This window comes from Macaca mulatta, chromosome 16 (assembly GCF_049350105.2).
Source record: "Macaca mulatta isolate MMU2019108-1 chromosome 16, T2T-MMU8v2.0, whole genome shotgun sequence".
Classification (NCBI taxonomy): Eukaryota; Metazoa; Chordata; class Mammalia; order Primates; family Cercopithecidae; genus Macaca; species Macaca mulatta.
Window position 1 is genome coordinate 40,969,266 of NC_133421.1, and position 19,532 is coordinate 40,988,797.

Sequence of the window (19,532 nt, forward strand, 5' to 3'; positions counted from 1 at the left end):
CTTTTTCTGAGTAAATGGAGTTGGAAGAATTATTCATTTATATTGGCTTTTCTTTGTTCCTGGTAATGAAGCAGGCAGACAGGGGTTGGCATTAAATACTATTTTTTCTACATTTTCATCAGTCATATTAGTAGCTGTTCTTTGGCAGAAAAAAAAATCTGGTGATCTGATTTAATTCAGAACATATTTACTGTGAGCCTCGTATGTGCTTCCGTGTGCCAGGTGGCAACGAAGACCATCTGTCAGGGGCTTTGGAGGGATGTTCCGTCAAGACCAAGGGGACGAAGTCAGGACCCAGCTTTTGCGTTTGTAACTGTAGTTGATGCAGGCCCGCCATCCTTTGTCCAAAATTCTGGATATGCAAGAAAACTCTGGATACTGAAAGTTGTTTTTGTCACTAATTGAGAGGGAAGACCTGACCCAAACTGACTTGAGACTATTGGAGTCCATATTTATCCTGGGGAGTGTAAATATTCATGGGTTTTCCTGCAGAGATATTAATGTTTGATTATGGGTGCTGCCCTGCTGGGGTGTTACATAATATGTGGCATAGGCACCACATTCCCTTTCTAAAACCTGAAAAGTTCCGGAACACATATGGCCTGAAGGTTTGGAGTAAGAGACTCTGCCCTGGAGTAGCATCTACTTAAGACCACGGCAGCTATGTGCTCAGAGTCCCCGCTCTGCCAGGGCCCGTTTCCGCTTCGGCTACAGGAGGAGCCTGAAGTCAGAATGAGAGTCCAGCTGACCAGTGTGTGCGATGCCCAAACAGCTGCACCTCCACCAGGACAGGTGACTTGGCTGTCCCCATGACCCTCAGAGGCCTTCCCTCACCAGGTGCCAAGCAAAGATTGTTCAGAAGCAGATTCTACTCTGCTGTCGTTGTGAATACATCAATGAATGAGTACATCTATGTTCTAATAAAACTTTATGAGGGCTGGCTGCGGTGGCTCACACCTGTAATTCTAGCACTTTGGGAGGCCGAGATGGGCAGATCACTGAAGGTCAGGAGTTCAAGACCAGCCTGGCCAACATGGTGAAACCCCGTCTTTATTAAAAACACAAAAATCAGCTGGGCATGATGGCAGGTGCCTGTAATCTCAGCTATTTGGGAGGCTGAGGCAGGAGAATCGCTTGAACCCGGGAGGTGGAGGTGCAGTGAGCTGAGATTGTGCCACTGCACTCTAGCCTGGGTGACAGAGTGAGACTCTGTCCTCCCCCCCCAAAAAAAAACCCAAAAAACAAAACTTTATGAAAACAGGTGGTGGGCTAGGATGGCCCTTTGACCGGAGTTTGCTGACGTCGTGTCAAAACGATACATGCATCTTTAAACATACTGTTTTCTTCTGCAGACTTTAGCCCTGCCATCTGCCTGCCTGGTCTGCTTGTCTTGTTCCCCACCCCCTGCCAAGTGGAGTTGCCTTAAAGAGATAAAAGTTGTGGCTCCAATGTCAGTACCCAGCCCTGCTTGGCTCCTCCAGATGGTCTGGAAACATAGATGGAAAGCAGGCACTGCCCTCATCGGCCTGGCCTCAGTGGCGGGAGTGTGTTTTTGTGTGGACAACTGCAGTTGGGCCCAGGTCCAGCCTTGCTGAGGGCTACTCACTCAGGCCTCCACCCACTGATGGATTTTGGGGTCAGAGCCAAGCCCCAAGACATGTCGGCTGGCAGCCTGGGGCCAGGCAGGGCTGCTGCTGGGGGAGCCCAGTCCCAGGTGGGTTTGTGAGGTGTATGGGGAGTGAGGGGCTGAGAATGAGTGTTTCAGAGCCGATGTGTTCTTAGCAAAAGAATTTCTGGCAGAGAGAGGTTGATTATCGTAAACCCAGCAGCTCTGATGGATGAGTTTCAGGTCTCCTGGCTTGTTCATCCCAGCCCCGGAATGTCCAGCAAGGGCGGGGCCAGCCTGCGAGGCCAGGATGGCTTCTCACTGCATCAGAAGTTTAAATCCAGCCGAGCCCTCTGACTCCCACCTCTGTAGTGCGCTGGCCTGGGGAAGACTGGCTGGAGTAGACAGAAGGAGGGCGGGACCCTCAGAGCCCACTCTAGTCTGTGTACTGGAATCGCCCCTGTCCTCCCCAATCTCCAACCATCCCCAAGCTCCACCAAGGATATTTGGCCCCCCGACTCAAAGAAGGCCTGGCCTTTCCAGGCTGCAGGGCCAGATCCTCTCAGCCAGCCCTGGCGGCAGGCTTCAGCATCCCAGAGAGACAGCGAGTCCCTGTATGTGCCCAGCACCTTCTCTCTGTAGGCGGTTTCTCTCCCAAGACATTTTGGGACTTTTGCCCTCTACCTGGTCACCTTCTTTCCTAGCCAGGATAGGGCTGGTGGATGCTTTTTTTTGTTTTTTTTTTCTAAAGCCAGTTCCAAACAAGGGCTGATATTTAGTTGCCCTTTCTTTTTCTTCTCTCATGGTTTTGTGGGTTGCTGGCACTTTAGGGACTCTGTTCAGAGTGGAGCCTCCTCACTCTGCAGCTCCCTGGTAAGCCCTGGTGGCCCATCGGCCCGCAGAGGAAGGAGGCACTCACTCGGGTGAGTATGAATACCCACACTCCCCAGGATAAATACAGACTCTGACAGTCTCAAGTCAGTTTGGGTCAGATTTTCCCACTCAGTGACAAAAACAACTTTCAGTATCTGGAGTTTTGTTTGAGTTGAGAATTTTAAATAAAGGATCGTGGGTCTGCATCAACCACAGTTACAAAATGCAAAAGCTGGGTCGTGACTTCATCCCTTTGGTCTTGATGGGACATCATCCTGACCCGTCCTTATCACCACCTGGCACATGATGCACCTCAGTCATCAGCGTGTGCCCAGTGCAGGCCCATGCGGAGTGAGCACTCAGGGAAGGCGCATGGAACTGGACTGGGTGGCTGGTGTGTTTGGTGATAGGTTAGCTCTGCTGTCATAGCCAAGTCCAGATGGGTCACCATCACATACCCAGCACGGTGTGAGGAGATCCTCCAGCCACTGTCAGGGGCAGCTCTCCTGGCTCTGCCTCCTTGTTTTTGGACCAAGCTCTTTGGTTTCTGGGCCAAGAACTGCCTGTAGCATTGGGTGTGGGGACTTGGGTTTTGCTTTGTTGGTGGAGAATATGGCTGTGATCTGGGTTAGGGCACAAAGCTCAGGTAGATGACAGGTGCCAGAGCAGTGGTTCAAACTTGGGAGAATCACAGCAGGAGCCTATTAACAATGCAGATTCCAGGGCCCCTTGGTAGACCTGGGAAGGCGGGTGCAATCAGCATTGTTAATAAGTGTGTGTGACTGTGAGGCAGGTGGTCCCCGGATTGCGCTCTGGTGGGCTGGACCAGTAGGTAAAGCACAATGTGATGAGCTTTGGGACGGTGGAATGGGGAGAAGGAAGGGGCTATAACCCAGGGAGAGGCTGGGGTCAAGGAAGGTCACCCAGAAGAGGTGAGCTGAGTCTTGAAGAACAAAGCAGGAATGGTAATAATAGCTAATCTTGATTGAACGCTTTGTGCCAGGCACAGTTCTAAGCCTTTTCCATGAATGAACCCATTCAGTCCTCCAGACAACCCCGTGAAATAGGTAGTAACCCCAGACTCACACAGGAGCAGACCAAAGCACTCGGGGCTAAGTTGCTGGCCCAAGGCTAGTGAGTGGTGAGCTAGGTCTTGCCTGCTTATTGCACGGCACCACATGGGGTAAGGCGTGCCAGGCAGTGGGAGCAGTTCAGCACGGTGATGCAGGTGTGTTGTTCAGTGGTTCAGATGATGCAGAGCCTAGTGTGGGGGGACTGCTTCAGTTCTGCTTTGTTGGTGGAGAATATGTCTGTGATCTTGGTTAGGACAGAAAGCTCCGGGTGGGTGACAGGTGCCAGAATGGCAGTTCGAGAGGGCTGAGGCTGGAGCTGGCAGTCGGGATAGCAGGCACACTTCCTCACAGTCTGAACTGGAAGGAGCGTGGAGTGTGGGGGAGAAGGTGCAATGTCAGTGCCCAGGGTGCAGTGAAGCACAGGCTGACACCCTGACCCAGCCGCCTTCCCAGAGGGGAAGAATTCGCGGTAGCCCAGCCCCTGCCCTTGGGGTCTGAGGGGATCCACTTTTGTTAGGAGCCTGCTACACACTTTGCTTTCTTTCAATCCTTACGTTGCCCTTCCAAGTGGGGCTTATTATTCCTATTTACAGATAGGAGAGCTGAGGCTGGGAAGCCAAGTGGCGTACACAGGGTCAGGTCATACGGCAAGTTAGCGGGCAGTGGTGCCAGGGCAGGTTGGCTGTCTTTTGTGGGGATGTGTTTTCACCACAGCGGGGGCAGCCTGTGTTCTGAGAGGCCGGGTTTCCTGCATGGACAGTGGGACCCATGGTCAGACCCCCAAAGAGCAGGTGCCGTGCCAGGCTGGACAGATTCTAGCTGTGCTGGGGCCTTGCGCAAAGTGGCCTGGTCTCAGGAGACACGTTTCCTGTTGCTGGGTGACATTCCACAGGTGGGAGGCACGTGCAGGACCTCATTCCCTAGGGGCCTTCCTGGTCTGGGCCCTGATGCTGGGGTTGACCCTCTACTGCCCTGGAGGCTCACCTGGGCCTCGGAGCAGAAGGGATTGTCCCATTAAGGAGAATCTTCTACAAGTCTCTGATTCTGGAAGCTCTTTGTTTTTATCATCCCATACGAAAAACAAATTGGCCAGCAGTCTCTTCCCTTCTTTTTGGTCACTTTCTCACCATCTCCTTCACTCCACCTTGGTTTCTTCCAGCCTGTGTTTCCCAGCAGAGCCTGTGAGCTTGTTGATTTGAACTCCAAAACCACCTAGGACATTCCAGAGGTCTTCACACTTGTCTTTGTTGCCCATTGTAGGCCGTTTTCATAGAAGGGTATTGGGAGGACCTGCCTTCCCACTCAGGCCAATGTGAAGCTCTTTTGCTAAGGGTGGGGTGGGATATGGCCGAGAATTGGCGGGCTGGCCTGAGATACGTTCAGCCCCAGGGTGCGCTGTTACTCACAGGTTGCAGCCTCTTCCAGCCCCTTTGCTTTCTGTGGCTGAAAGTCTCATTTCCTCTTTGGCTTTCCCTTTGAAACGGGAGAGAGGGTGGTGGGAGCTTAGCTCCTTCCAGGCCCATTTTACAGACAGGGTAACCAAGGCCACGACTGCTAGAGAGAAGCGGAACCGGAGTTCCCGTGCCCATTCCTGTCGGAATCTCATGTCTGTGTGCTGTTCTTTAAGACAGGCTGGAGAGATTCGGGGCAGCTCTTCTCCTAGGTTTTCAGGCCTGGACTGCTCTTCCGGGCACTTCCTGGTGTTTTCTTCTCTTTGCCTGAATCAGGCCTGGCCTCAGCAGAGGCCTTGGTTCCAAGAAGGTTGGAGGCTGGCTTGTGTTCGTGTGTCACACCAGGCCTGAGACCATCACTGTCTCTCTGAGATGGTCCATGCCTCTCCTGTGAACACAGGGGCTACAGGCTGTAGTTCTTGCCACATTCCTGAGTTTTGGGGGCTGCCGTTCACATTGGGATTCCACCAGGATGCTGGTCTGCAGTTCCCTGCAGGCAGAAGGCAGGCGCTGGGTTCTGAGTTGGCTTTGGGTGGAACACAGGTCATTCCTGGGCGTGCCTTGGGAGGGCAGCGAGGCTGGCCACAGCTGGGCCCAGCACTGGAGAGAATTGTGCCTCTCTGGAGACGCTGCAGCCTTCCCATGGGCTGTGTGGAGGGGGGTCAGTGTCGGGTGAGGGGACACCAGCTTCACCTCGGCTCACCTGGGCGTGGCAGACGACTGCTTCCTCACCTGGAGAGTGTTCAAGGACAGCAAGAAAAATGAGGGACTTTCAGGGGCAGCTGTGTTTTCTGACTCAGTCATAATGCCCCTAAAAATCCTTATTGTTCTTGCAGTGTGCATCAGGCAGCAGCCAGCAACCTGCCCCTCACCCACCTGGCCCTTCTGGGAGGACTGGGACTTCCTGGGATCAGACTGGAATGTACCTCCAAACCAAGAGTGAATGAGGACTTGCTGATTATTAAAACAATTTTGTTTGCGTGCATTTTTAGCATCTTCTCTTCTGGTGGAGGATTGGAGTGGCTGAGGGTCGGGAGGGCTGGACATCAAGATATTACTGTGCGGATCAGAGCCCAGGAGGGTGCAGGAGCTCCCTGGTTTGTGTGCAGTGAAGGCCTGGAAGAGCCTAGCTGCACGTGCAGTGCCTAAGGAAGGTCATCTTCCGGGTCAGTGATGTTAGAGGCAACAGTGTTGGGCTGGACAAGATGCCCCCCAACCTTTCCTGAGAAGTTGAGGCAGGAGCGGAGGAGGCATCTATCTGGGCAGGAACTTGCATAGTATTTTAAAATAGAAGGCAGCCTGGCCAACATGGCAAAACCCCATCTCTACTAAAGATGCAAAAGTTAGCCAGGTGTGGTGGTGTGTGCCTGTAATCCCAGCTACTTGGGAGGCTGAGGCATGAGAATTGCTTGAGCCCGGGAGGTGCAGGTTGCAGTGAGCCAAGATCGTACCACTACACTCCAGCCTGGGCGACACAGTGAGACCTTGTCTCAAAAAATAAAATAAATAAAATAAAATAAAATAAATAAAATAATAAAATAAAATAAAATAATTAAAATAAAATAAAATAAAAGCTCAGAGTCCACCGTCTGAGGCCCAGTGAACTAGCCATTTTGAAAATAGAACTGCAGTGGGTTGAGGGTCCTTCCTCCTCTGCTGTGACCCTGGAGGTTGCTTTTCCTTTTCTGAAAGTTCTCCCTCCTTACTTCACTTCATGGATCTCCTCCATTCTCAGCAGGTCTCCCTACCCCCACCCTATCCAGTCCCACCCCGCAGATACAGTCATGCACTGCCTAACAATGTTTTGGTCGACGACGGACTGCATGTAGGACGGCGGTCTCATAAGATCATAACACTGTGTTTTTACTGTGCCTTTTCTATGTTTAGACATACAGACACTTGCCATTGTGTTCTCATTGTCTACAGCATGCAGGACAGGAACGTGCTGTACAGGTGTGTAGCCTGGGAGCAATGGGCTACCCCATCTAGCCTAGGTGTGCAGCAGGCTATACACCATCTAGGTTTATGTAAGTACACTCTGTGAGGTTGGCACGATAACAAAATCACCTAACAATGCCTTTCTCAGGATGGATCCCTGTTGTTAAGTGACATATTACTCTAGTTTGACTAGCCAAGGCTTTTGGAGATCCTGGGGGATTGTCGAGAAGCAGAAATACCTTTTTATTTTTTCACTTTTATTATTGTTACTATTTTTTGAGATGGAGTCTCGCACTGTCCCCTGGACTGGAGTTCAGTGGCACGATCTCAGCTCACTGCAACCTTCACATCCCGGGTTCAAGTGATTCTCCTGCCTCAGCCTCCCAAGTAGCTGGGATTACAGGTATCTGCCACTACACCTGGCTAATTTTTTGTATTTTTAGTAGAGACGGGTTTCACTATGTTGGCCGGGCTGGTCGTGAACACCTAACCTCATGATCCACCTGCTTCGGCCTCCCAAAGTTCTGGGATTACAGGTGTGAGCCACTGTGCTCGGCTGAATCCAAATTTTTCTGAGACCTATTTTTTTTATTTTTTACTTTTTTGAGACAGAGTCTTACTCTTTCACTCAGCCTGGGGTGCGGTAGCTTCATCACAGCTCACTATAGCCTTGACCTCCAGGACTCACGGGATCCTCCCACCTCAGCCTCTCAAGTAGCTGGGATTACAGGCACCCACCACCATGCCCGGCTAATTTTTGTATTTTTAGTAGAGATGAGGTTTCACCATATTGGCCAGGCTGGTCTCAAACTCCTGACCTCAGGTGATCCACCCGCCTCGGCCTCCCAAAATGTTGGGATTACAGGCATGAGCCACCGTGCCTAGCCAGAAATACTTTGTTAAACAAATCAATTTGTGTTATGCCTGCCTTCCGCAACAATGCCAATCCACGAGAATGTCACTAAACCCGAAGCAACAGAATCCTGCTCTTCAGTGGAGGCTGGGCTGGTGGCTTGAAGTGAGGGACAGGTGGGGAGATGGACAAAGTGACAAGCAGGACTCTGCATGCCCCAGAGGGTCCACTCTATGTCTTACTGCCTTCATGGGTCAGCAGGGGAAGTTTACCCTTGAGGTATTTCCAGGGTCCCTAGGTGCCACTCAAAAGCTCTCGTCACTGGAGGAGATGACCACGTGTGCTCAGCATTTGCAGAACTCCAACTGCCACTATCTTCCCTGCAGCCCAGCCCTGGCTCCAGTGGGCACTGGCCGGTGCTACTGTGACTGTACCTCCACACGAGCTCTCCCAGAGACAGTTTTGAAGGGGCTGGGTTTGCTCAGGAACCTTGCCTTTTTTCTGCCCAGGGCAAGGACAGCTCCAAGGTAAAATTTAAACATGATGGCATTTATCCTTTCTTGGTAAGGGATGGGTGTGGCTCCCACGAAATGCTATTCTCACAATCTCCAATGGACAGGGGTGTTGCAAAGGTTCCTTCATCCCCGATCAGCTTCCCTGCCATTTGCTACCCTCAACCATCCCATCCCATGGGGCCCCTTTCTCCTGCCCTTCATTCCCCTGAACCTCCTTGTTCTTGCATGTGTTCCTCATTCTGTTTTTTTTTCCTTGACACAGAATCTTACTCTGTCACCCAGGCTGGAGTGCAGTGGCCTGAACCAGGCCCACTGCAACCTCTCCCTCCTGGGCTCAAGCAATCCTCCCACCTCAGCCTCCTGAGCAGCTGGGACTACAGGCGCACACCACCATGCCTGGCTAATTTTTGCATTTATTGTAAGGACAGGATTTTGCCACATTGCCCAAGCTGTTCTCAAACTCGCGGGGCCAAGCAATACTCCTGCCTTAGCCTCCCAAAGTGTTGGGATTAGAGGTGTGAGCCACTGCGCCTGGCCAGTTCTTCATTCTTTACCACAAAACATTTGCAAAAGATAATACATCAACTTTTTTTTTTTTTTTTTCAGACGGAGTCTCACTCTATCACCCAGGCTGGAATACAGTGGCACAGTGGCACAATCTCGGCTCACTGCAACCTCCGCCTCCCAGGTTCAAGTGATTCCCCTGCCTCAGCCTCCTGAGTAGCTCCTGGCACCTGCCACCACGCCCAGCTAATTTTTTGTATTTTTAGTAGAGATAGGGTTTCACCGTATTAGCCAGGATGGTCTCAATCTCCTGACCTCATGATCCACTCCCCTTGGCCTCCCAAAGTGCTGGGACTACAGGCGTGAGCCACCGCGCCTGGCCTACATCAACTTTTTAAAAGAGGAAATATATCAAATATAAAACTGATTACTATTTTTTTGCTATTGTAAAAGAATTGCCTTCTACTATGCGGCATTTGAAAAATACAAAGAGGCCAGGCTTGGTGGCTCACACCTATAATCCCAGCACATTGGGAGGCCTAGGTGGGCAGATCACTTGAGTTCAGGAGGTTGAGACCAGCCTGGGCAACATGGCGAAAACCCCGTCGCTACAAAAAACACAAAAATTAGCTAGGCGTGGTGGTGCACGCCTGTAGTCCCGGCTTCTCAGGAGGCTGAGGTGAGAGGATTGTTTGAGCCTGCGAGGTGGAGGTTGCAGTGAGCCGAAATTGCTCCACGGCACTCCAGCCTCGGCGACAGAGCCAGATCCTCCCTCCAAAAAACACAACAAAACAAAAAAAGAGAGAAGGGATGGAAAGGGCTTATAAATGCCCATACCTAAAGATAACGTCTGCTAATGAAATCTATCCTTCCAGCTTTTTTTACTCATGCCTGTACTTCCCCACCCTGTTAGCAGGATTGGGACTTTTAAAAGGATCAGGCTCATAACTCATTTGAGCAATGGCCTTGTGCCCTCGGGCCAGAAAGCCTTTATTTTCTTTTTACCAAGCAGGATATGCTGTGGGCTGCTGCTGGCCTCTGGCCAGGAAGCTCAGTGATCTTGCTGGAGGGTGTTTGAGCAGCACCAGGTCTCTCTAAACCAGGATTGATGAAATTGTCAGTGAGGATGCCGGACAAAAGGGCTTTATCCCGTCTGATTTCTAAGTGGGTGGCTGCATTGCTTCTTGACCAGGCTGCGCAGGAGAATCACTTGGGAGCATTAAAAACGTGCCAGTGCCTGGCCCCATGCAGGACCCACTGGATCTGAATTGCTGGGGAATGAAAGGGCCCAAGAACTAGTATCTTTGTTTTTGTTTGTTGTTGTTTTTTATTTGTTTGTTTTTTTAACACAGGGTCTCTCTCTGTCTCCCAGGTTGGAGTACGGTACACTGCAGCCTCAATCTCCAGGGTGCAGGTGATTCTCCCACAGCCTCCCAAGTAGCGTGTGGTGTGTGCCACCGCACCTGACTGGTGTTTCCTGTTTTTGTTTTTGAGACAGAGTGTTGCTCGGTGGCACAGGCTGGAGTGCAGTGCTGCGATCTCGGCTCATGGCAACCTCTGCTTCCTGAGTTCAAGCGATTCCCGCGTTAGCCTCCCGAGTAGCTGGGTTACAGGTGCCCACCACCTCGCAAGGCTAACTTTTGTATTTTTAGTAGAGACAGAGTTTCACCGTGTTGGCCAGGCTGGTCAAACTCCTGGCCTCAAGTGATCTGCCCGTCTCAGCCTCCCAAAGTGCTGGGATTACAGGCATGAGCCACTGCCCCCGGCACCTGGCCATTAAAAAATTCTTTTTTGTAGAGACGAGATCTCACTATGTTGCCAAGGCTGGTCTTGAAGTCTTGGGCTCAGGCTTCCCAAAATGCTGGGATTATAGGCATGAGCCACCACACCTGACCAGTTATTTATTTATTTTTTCTTATGTTCCTCAGGTGAGTCTCTTAAGCAATCAGAGGAGAACTGTTGGGCTAAATGCCCACAAGCTAGAGATGGAAGACGTTTTCTCCCGCTTTGCCTTCAGAGCCCGATCAAGGGACGGGAACCATTTGCAGTTGGCCAGCTTTCATTTCCATTATTGTCTCTGCTGCTCGGTCATCTTTTGATCCTCATTTTGCAAGCAGAAAACTGAGGCTAAGGGGATCGGGGGACTTACCTGAGGACACAGAATATGGCAGAGATGAGATGTAAAATCCACAGCTTCTGACCCTGCAGATTAGTGCTGTTTCAGTAGTACTAGTCATTAGTATTCATGATGAGCATATAGATAATAAGAAGCATATTCTTGTGCTTAATAATAATTGGACATTTGGACATGACAGTATGCTGAGGCGTGGGTAGGGGCTGTCCCAGCAGGGTGAGTCATCGTCCCCTAGTTTCCCGATGCTCTGTGTCCCCTGCCAGTCAGCCTGGCCCCACAGCTGCCCCCAGCCTCCCCTGTTGCACCAATCCCAGCTGTGGGCAGAGTAGGATTTGGCCCCATTTTACAGATGAGGAATAGGCTCAGAACACTCAAGAGGCTTGGCCCATGTCACCCAGCTCTCCTTGCCTGGACAGAGGCGTCTAGGAAGGAACACAGGGGCTTCCTAGAAGCATGGGGCTTGCTTGTCTGAGTCCTCAGGGGCAGAGCTCTACTGGGGGTGCCCAGGTCTCTAGCAGACTGTCCCTGCCCCTCTCTCCTTCCTGCCGAGCTCAGCTCCAGAGGCCTGGCCTGTGGGTCGGCTGGGCAGGCAGCCAGCGCAGGGAGCTAACGATGGGTGCATTGTCGGCTCCAGGAAGCAGTCAGCTGTTCCCTGGCAGGTCTGCAGAGCCGGAGGGCCAGCCTGCCTCACTTGTGGAGGGTAGAGATAGAATCTGGGAGCTGAGAACACCACTTTCCCGGAGTCCAGTGGCTCTGGGCCAGCCCTCGGGCTTCCTTTGGAAGGAGGGCCCCGTGTACTCGGCCGCTCCTTCCTTGCTTGGCATCGGCCCTCTCCCTCCTCAGTCTGGCTCTCACCGTCCCCCCACCGAGCGCTTTGCAGCGGAGTGTACACTCTTGGCAGCGATGTCCATTAAACCTGCTTCCCAGAAAGCAGCATGGCTGTACGGGCAGATTCAGCCAGCGCCTTAGTGGGAGATGCAGTGGGCATCAGCTCAGGCTTTTCTTGCCCAGGTTCCCTGGGGAGCTGGGTTGGGCGATAGCCCTAAGCTGCCTTGGCTTCCTGGATCAGAAGTACCCTCAGCTCAGTCAGCAGCCTAGCCGCTAGACAAGGCTGAGACAAGCGCTTTGACCTCCTGGAGTTGGGCTGGAACAAGCCTTTGCCTGGGAGTCTGATCAAGGCGGTCACTGAGCTGAGAACCTGGGGTAAAGCTCCCTGCTGAGCCTGTTGCCTCATTTGTTTGATGGGCGCCATAGTTCCCTGTAGGAATTTGTGTACTTTCTAGGCTTCTTCCGAATAGATACAAGAAATTGTGGCTGCCTTTCCCTTCCCGGCCAGGAGTACACTTCAGCAGAGAACTCAGCAGTGCCTGGCGTGGGGAAGATGCCCAGTGAATGGTGCTTGCACCACATGGCTCACAAAGTGAAGTCTGGGTCGCAGCCGGAGGATGGTGCCTTCCCTCCTTGACCCTGCAAGGACAGCCTTTGCTGACAGTCAGTGTTGGGACAGTGGCTCTGAACTGGAAACTGAAGTCTTTACTTCTTTGCTCTGGATTCCCATCAGGTCTAGATCGCTGAGGTCCAGCGCCCACAGGTATCTTCCCCTCTGGGGGGGTTTGTCCTATAAGTCCAGCTCCAAGGCATTCCCACTGGACCTGGGCCAGAGTGGCTGGTGCGGAACTGCTAACTCCCCTGCCAGCTTCCTTGGGGTGCAGACGGCCCAGCACAGGCAGGAAGGGCTTTCTGTTTGGCTCGACTGGTGGGGAAGCAATTAGTGCTTGCTTTCTGTTTTGATTCTTGTATCTAACAGGCAGGGTTTGTGATGTCACGGAAAAGCAGCCTTGGGCCTGCGTGGGTTTGAGGTCTGTCCCTGATAGCCTGGCCAATGTGGAATTGTCTAGAGGTAGGGGTGTGTGCTGACAGTACTCCCTGGGTATGAGGTGGCCATCTGTTGGCTTTCCATGCCCCCTTCTGATAATACCTCTTTTAATACCTTTCTGATTACCTTCAGGAGATCACTGCTCCCTTACCCTGTATCTCTGGGGTTCTGGTGTGGCCAACCCCAAACCCTGGCTTTAGACACAGGCATGTCATGATCTAGGCCTGGAGGCCAAGTCCTGAGACTCTGCCATGGGATATCTGCAGCAATTATGGGGAAAGAGACATTCTGTTTCTGAGGGAGTTGCTGTGTTGATAGGATGTAGTCTGGGAACTGCTGGTGGCCATCCTGTCCTCAACTTGACAAAGCCAACAAAGAGGAAGGAAAACGAAGAGATGAGGCCAGGCGTGGTGACTTGAAATCCCAGAACTTTGGGTGGCCAAGGTGGGTGGATCACAAGGTCAGGAGATCGAGACCATCCTGGCTAACTTGGTGAAACCCCATCTCTACTAAAAATACAAAACAATTAGCCGGGTGTGGTGGCGGGAGCCTGTAATCCCAGCTACTAGGTAGGCTGAGGCAGGAGAATGGCGTGAACCCGGGAGGCGGAGCTTGCAATGAGCCGAGATCATGCCACTGCACTCCAGCCTGGCCGACAGAGCGAGACTCTGTCTCAAAACAAACAAACAAAAAACCAAAGAGATGGAGAGTATGGATCCAGACATCAGTGAGCCCCTGGATCCAGCCATTCCTGAAACCAACTGCAGCCTGGACTAATCTGATTTTGTGAGCCAATACTTTTCTTTCTTTTTTCTTTTCTTTCTTTGCTTTGAGACAGCGTCTTGCTCTGTCATTCAGGCTGGAGTGCAGTGGTGCAATCATAGCTCACTGCAACCTCAAACTCCTGGGCTCAAGCAATCCTCCTGTCACAGCCTCCTGAGTAGCTGGGACCACAGGCACATGCCACCACACCCAGCTAATTAAATTTTTTTTCCTAGCAATGGGATCTTGCTGTGTAGCTCAAACTCCTGGCCTCAAGTGATCCTCCCACCTCAGCCTCCCAAAGCACTGGGATTACAGGTGCAAGTCAGTGTGCCTAGCCTCTTTTTTCTAAAACCAGCCTGAGTTGGGTTTCCATCACAGAAAGGGTCTTAATAAAGGCAGTGTTTTTCTTTGGTCCTGTATTTTTAAAAATAAACTTTATTGAGATATACTTTACATGTAACAAAACCCACCCAGTAAGCGTATAATTCATAAGTTGTGTCAGATGCGTGCACCCTTGTAACTACTGCCACAATCACGATGTGCAACATTTCTTATTTGCCCCTAAAAGTTTCTTCATCGCCTTTATGACCAATCCCTCTGACCCAGACAACCTTGATCTGCCTTTGTTTTGCAGATTCATTTTGCCTTATCTAGAATTTCACGTAAAGAGCATCACATTGCGTGTACTCTTTTGTGTCTGGTTTCTTTTACTCAGCATGTTTTTGAGGCCCATCCACATGTTGCATGCATCTCAGTAGTTCGTTCCTTTTCATTGCTGGAAGGCATTCTATTATTCTGTTGTATGGATGTGCCATGGTTTGTTTAACCATTTATCAGATGACAGATAGTTGAGCTGTTTCCAGATATTGTCTATTATGAGTAAGGCTGTTTTGAACATTCACGTATGTTTCTTTCATTCTTTGTATGGGCGTATGTTTCAATTTTTATATCTAGACATCAGCCTCATTTTACCGTTGAGGAAACAGGTTCAGAGAGGTAGAACGACCTGTCCAAGGTCACATGGCTGATGAACCTAGGGCTGGCGCAGGGAACACAGCTGGGCCAGTGGGGTAGCTGGAAGAATGGCACCTTTCTCCTTTTGGGTATTTGGGTGTCCCTTGATAAATGGAGCTTGGGACTACTTGGAAGGAGCTCATGGAATCCCGGTAGCCAAGAACATCATTGCTGGGAGGGACTGCGAAGATGTCTCCCAGCGTCTTTCTTCTAATAGTAAATCCCAGCGTCTCCCTTTCTTCTAATAGTAACACTCCCTTTCCTTGGAAAACTGCTCCCCTATCTCTCTATCTGGTCCTGGAGCATTTTAGCCTTCCTGGTAACCCAGTGGTCACATGACCTTGGTGAGCCAATCATGCCCTGGATTGGTTCAGGTACTGGACATGAGATCCAATCAGAGTCCTTCCCTGGAATATTTGGAATTTTTCCCCTGAAACCTTTGGCCTTAAGCTAAGTTGAAATTAATGCACCTTATCTAGTGTTGAAGAAAAAGCTGGAAATGTGGGTGGGTGGCCCGGGGACCCTGAGAGGTAGGTGCCTACCATGCACCAATGATCATGTGCCATAATTCTCACCTTTCACCTGTCTAGACCAATGTTATTTTCCCCCTGTGGATTCCAGGGCTTGAAAAAGAATATCTACTAAACCCCATACAGGAAGCCAGAATCCACTTCCCCAAATGTATTCTTCAATGCATATGTACAACTCACTGTCTCAGCTGACTGCTCCATCACTGCACAAGCCTGAGGCAGGACCCGGAGTTGAAATCATTCCAGCCGTAGGCAAAGAGGATGATGATGATGATGATGAGCTTGTCACCAACAAATCATGGACTCCTCCCAGAGGTCTGGAGGATGTCAGGTTGGCAACCCCAGTTTAGTCCAGCTGCCCATTTCGCAGGTGCTTCAGCAAGGAAACGGAGGCTTGGAGAAGTTAAGGCCCAGCTGGAATGTGGGTGTGTCACATGCATCTTGCTTGTCTCGTCAGATCCTCGCACCTCCCCCGCCCACCAGACTGTTGGCTGCTTGCTGGGCCTTGGCCACAGCTGGGGCTGAAGGACTCTATGGGGTCCCCGCAGTTACTTCCACAGCTAAAACCGACCAGCTGCTTTTCCAGCCTGACTCCTCTGAAACCATATGCCAGGAGGGCGTGGGACCTGGCTCCCACACGGCTGCTAAAGGGGCTGGAGAATGCAACCCAGAAGTGGGGTGGGGGTGAGGGAGTTCTACGGGATGACCTTTGAGCAATAGGAAATGGGAGGGTAAATTCCTTCTTTCTCTCTCCCTTCCTGGAGCCAGGCTGTGCTTGCTGTGAAGTGGCAGCAGTGTGGTTATCCATCATCTTGCCCTGCTTCCCATCAGTTTCCGACTTCACTCCTCTGTTTCCTCATTCCTGGTGCATGGGGGTACAACCTCCAAATTAAAGCATCAGCAATTAATCCCTTGCCCAAGGCTATTTCCTAGTGAACTCAGGCAGCCTGACTCCAGGATCTGTCCTATTCTACTTAGCAAACATTGAACCAGAGGGTAGATGTGTGGGAATGTGAATACATGAGTAACTGTGATATATTCATATTTTATTTTAATTTTATTATCGTTATTATTATTTTGAGATGGAGTCTTGCTGTGTTGCCCAGGCTGGAGGGCAGTGGCGCCATCTCGGCTCACTGCAACCTCCGCCTCCCGAGTTCAGGCGATTCTCCTGACTCAGTCTCCCAAGAAGCTGGGATTATAGGCAGCACCACCACATCTGGCTAATTTTGTATTTTTAGTAGAGATGGGATTTCCCCATTTTGGCCAGCCTGGTCTTGAACTCCTGACCTCAAGTGATCTGCCCGCCTCGGCCTCCCAAAGTGCTGGGATTACAGACATGAGCCACCACGCCTGGCCTTATTATTATTTGAAAAAATAACAATAGAGACGAAGTCTCTCTGTGTTGCCCAGGGTGGTCTACAACTCTGGGCTCAAGTGAACCTCCTGCCTTGGCCTCCCAGAGTGCTGGGATTACAGGCATGAGCCACTACACCAGGTTTATCTGTGATTTATGTATCATTACTATGGGGATAGGAGAGTTGATAGGGGGCCAGGATGGTGCCAAATTCATCAGAGATGATTCCCCTTGTTCTCTTCCCCTCCATTCACTACATTTAATCAAATTCTCTCTGATCTTCTGCTGTATTTCAGAGGCTATGGCCTCCCCACTAACCTCTCTGCCTAGTACAAAAGAATCCATACTCCCTGATCCTCCACTGAGGTATGAGATGCTGGCAAGGTACTCTGCCTCCCTGAGCGGGTCTCCCAATCTGAAAAATAGGATTAAGAATGTTCTCACTGCATAGGACCTCTGCAGGGCTTAGCTTAGTTTGTACCTGGTGCACAAGTGTAGCGGGCATTGTTGGGGCTGCCTGTGCCTCATCATGTCTTCCAATAAGCCCTAATTTTGGGGCCCAGTTTCAGTCCCTACTGAGTAAATGGTGCTGTCTTCTCCACCCCATTCCCAGGCCTGCCACCAGATCCAAGTTCAATCACCACATCCCCTGCTCTGACTCCAAGAATTGGCTCAGGCCTGGGCCTGGGACTTAAGTCTGGCTAGTCACTGTAACAGTGCCCTCAAAGGTTTGCTGGAACAATCAGGAAAGAGGTACTTGCTCTTTGCTGAGATCATTAGCTTGCAGCTGCCAGAGGCCGTTTTTACTATTCGGCTGTTTGAGAATGAAGTCAGTAGAATGAAGTCAGAAGGAAGTGGAGCCAAGGGCCAGCACAGGACGCAGAGTCCTGATGATGTCTTTGTAGGTCCTGGATCCAGCCAGGCCAGAAGCTAGTTCATCTCTGGTACTTTTAGGAATTAAGATATCAACATTTTCCTTTTTTTTTGCTTAAGTCAGTTTAAGTTGTTTCTGTGACTTAAAGCCGAAATGGTCCTGACTAATACAGTAGGTTCCCTATGAGTGATTGCTGCGGTTATTGCAACTAATATTAGAAATACATCGGCGGGAAGATGCAACCATGGGGATGTATAGGCCAGGTTCCTTCAGGGGCCACCCCGGCTCTTCACACATCATGCCCAGGATATCATGTCCCAGAGGCTGAGTTTTTTTCTCTTTGCTGCTGATGTATCCCAGGTGCCTGGCAGATGGCAGGTGATTGGTAAACATCTGTTGAATGAACAAATGCAGTGGGCCCATTGTCCATTGTCTGGTCCAAGGTGCCCTGCCTCCCAGTCCCCATGCCGGGGTACACACTTGCTCTCCGCTTATCCTTAGCTGACCTCTGAAGCCAGGAGGAGGGGCTGCCAGGAGTCTATCTTGGCAAACTGATCTCTTGTTTTTACAATTTCACAATTTTCCTAGAAAGTATCCCTTCTAGGCCCTCATTCATCCCTTTATTCATATATTTGATTTAAAAAAAACTTTACGAATGAGTGTCCATTTTGTTAAGTACTAGAGAAAGATGCAAACATGAATACTATTTTTCCTGCTTTCAGGGAACACCTGTTCTAATGGGGATTACACTGACAATTTTGGTGCAATTAGGTTATTTAGGCATTTGGATAATTTTCTAGTATCCTACATACCATACAGTGAAACAAGTCTAAGGAGGACATTTTGGCCATAAGCTAAATTGAAATTAATGCACCTTAGCTAGTGTTGAAGAAAAAGCTGGCAATGTGGATGGGTGGCCCTCGGACCCCAAGAGGTAGAAGTCTACCTCGTGCCAAGCTCTCAGCTTCCGAAGCCCATCTATAACAACTGCCGACTTGGAATCACTGTTGCATCCTACTGATGGAGAAACAGGCTCAGAGAGGTGAAGTAATTTCCCTGAGCAGAAATGGAATCTGAACCCATCATTGTGCTGTAGCAGGGACCCTCTGATCCTTGGAATTCATAAGACGTCAGTTCCCCAGTGGGCAGTGGCTCATTGTCCATTAGCTCTCATGGAACCGCCCGTGGATGTTGTGGCTCTTTCCACATTCGCCCTTGGATAACAGTGACTTGTGTCCTTGTCTACATCTCCCATCCCAACTCCCTGTAAGAGCTCCCGGTTGCAGTCATCTCCACAGCTGTCATATTTGTACCTTGTACCAGGGACAGGCCCATGGTAGAGTCCCAGTGTCATGAGCTTCTGTTGGTTTTGTCCCCAGCGTCTGTTCTCCCTTTCTTCCAATAGTAGCACCCCCTTTCCTCAGAGAACTGCTCCCCTATCACTCTATCTGGTCCTGGAGCATTGTAGCTGCCCTGGTAACCCAGTGGTCACATGATCTTGGTGAGCCAATCATGCCCAGGTTTGGTTCAGGGGCTGGGCATGAGATCCAATCAGAGTCTTTCCTGGAATATTTGGAATTTTCCCCTTGGATCATGAGCTGTTAAGAATCTGACTCCAGCCAGGCATGGTTGCTCATGCCTGTTATCCCAGTACTTTGGGAGGCCGAGGCAGATCACCCGAGGTCAAGAGTTCGAGACCAGCCTGGCCAACATGGTGAAACCCTGTCACCACTAAAAATTCAAAAATTAGCCAGGTGTGGTGGCGGGCCCTGTAATTCCAGCTATTCAGGAGGCTGAGGCAAGAGAATTGCTTGAACCCAGGAGGCGGAGGTTGCGGTGAGCTGAGATTGCACCACTGCACTCCAGCCTGGGTGACAAGAACAAAACTCCATCTCAAAAAAAAAAAAAAAAAAAAAATTAAAAATCTGATTCCAGAGCTACCAGTGGCTGTATGGTGGAGCCTCAGAGAATGAGGCCCTGAAGCAGTCAGCTGACATTATTAGCCCCTCTGACTTTCTGTGTCTGGCTTATATGAGGCAATAAACTCCATCCCTTTTTTACCTTATTATTATCAAAATATACAGGAGCATAGTAACAAATCAAATACAGGTTGAATATCTCTTACCCAAAATGTGTGGGAGTAGAAATGTTTCAGATACTAGATTTTTT

At 50.4% G+C, this 19,532-nt stretch overlaps 1 non-coding gene across 1 annotated transcript; it reads left to right on the forward strand.

Moving 5' to 3' along the window:
- The first annotated feature begins 5,739 nt into the window (after positions 1–5,739).
- MIR365-2 (microRNA mir-365-2) lies at positions 5,740–5,850 on the forward strand. The gene has a single exon (NR_032490.1). It is a non-coding gene; the product is annotated as a microRNA mir-365-2 (primary transcript).
- The last annotated feature ends 13,682 nt before the right edge of the window (positions 5,851–19,532 follow it).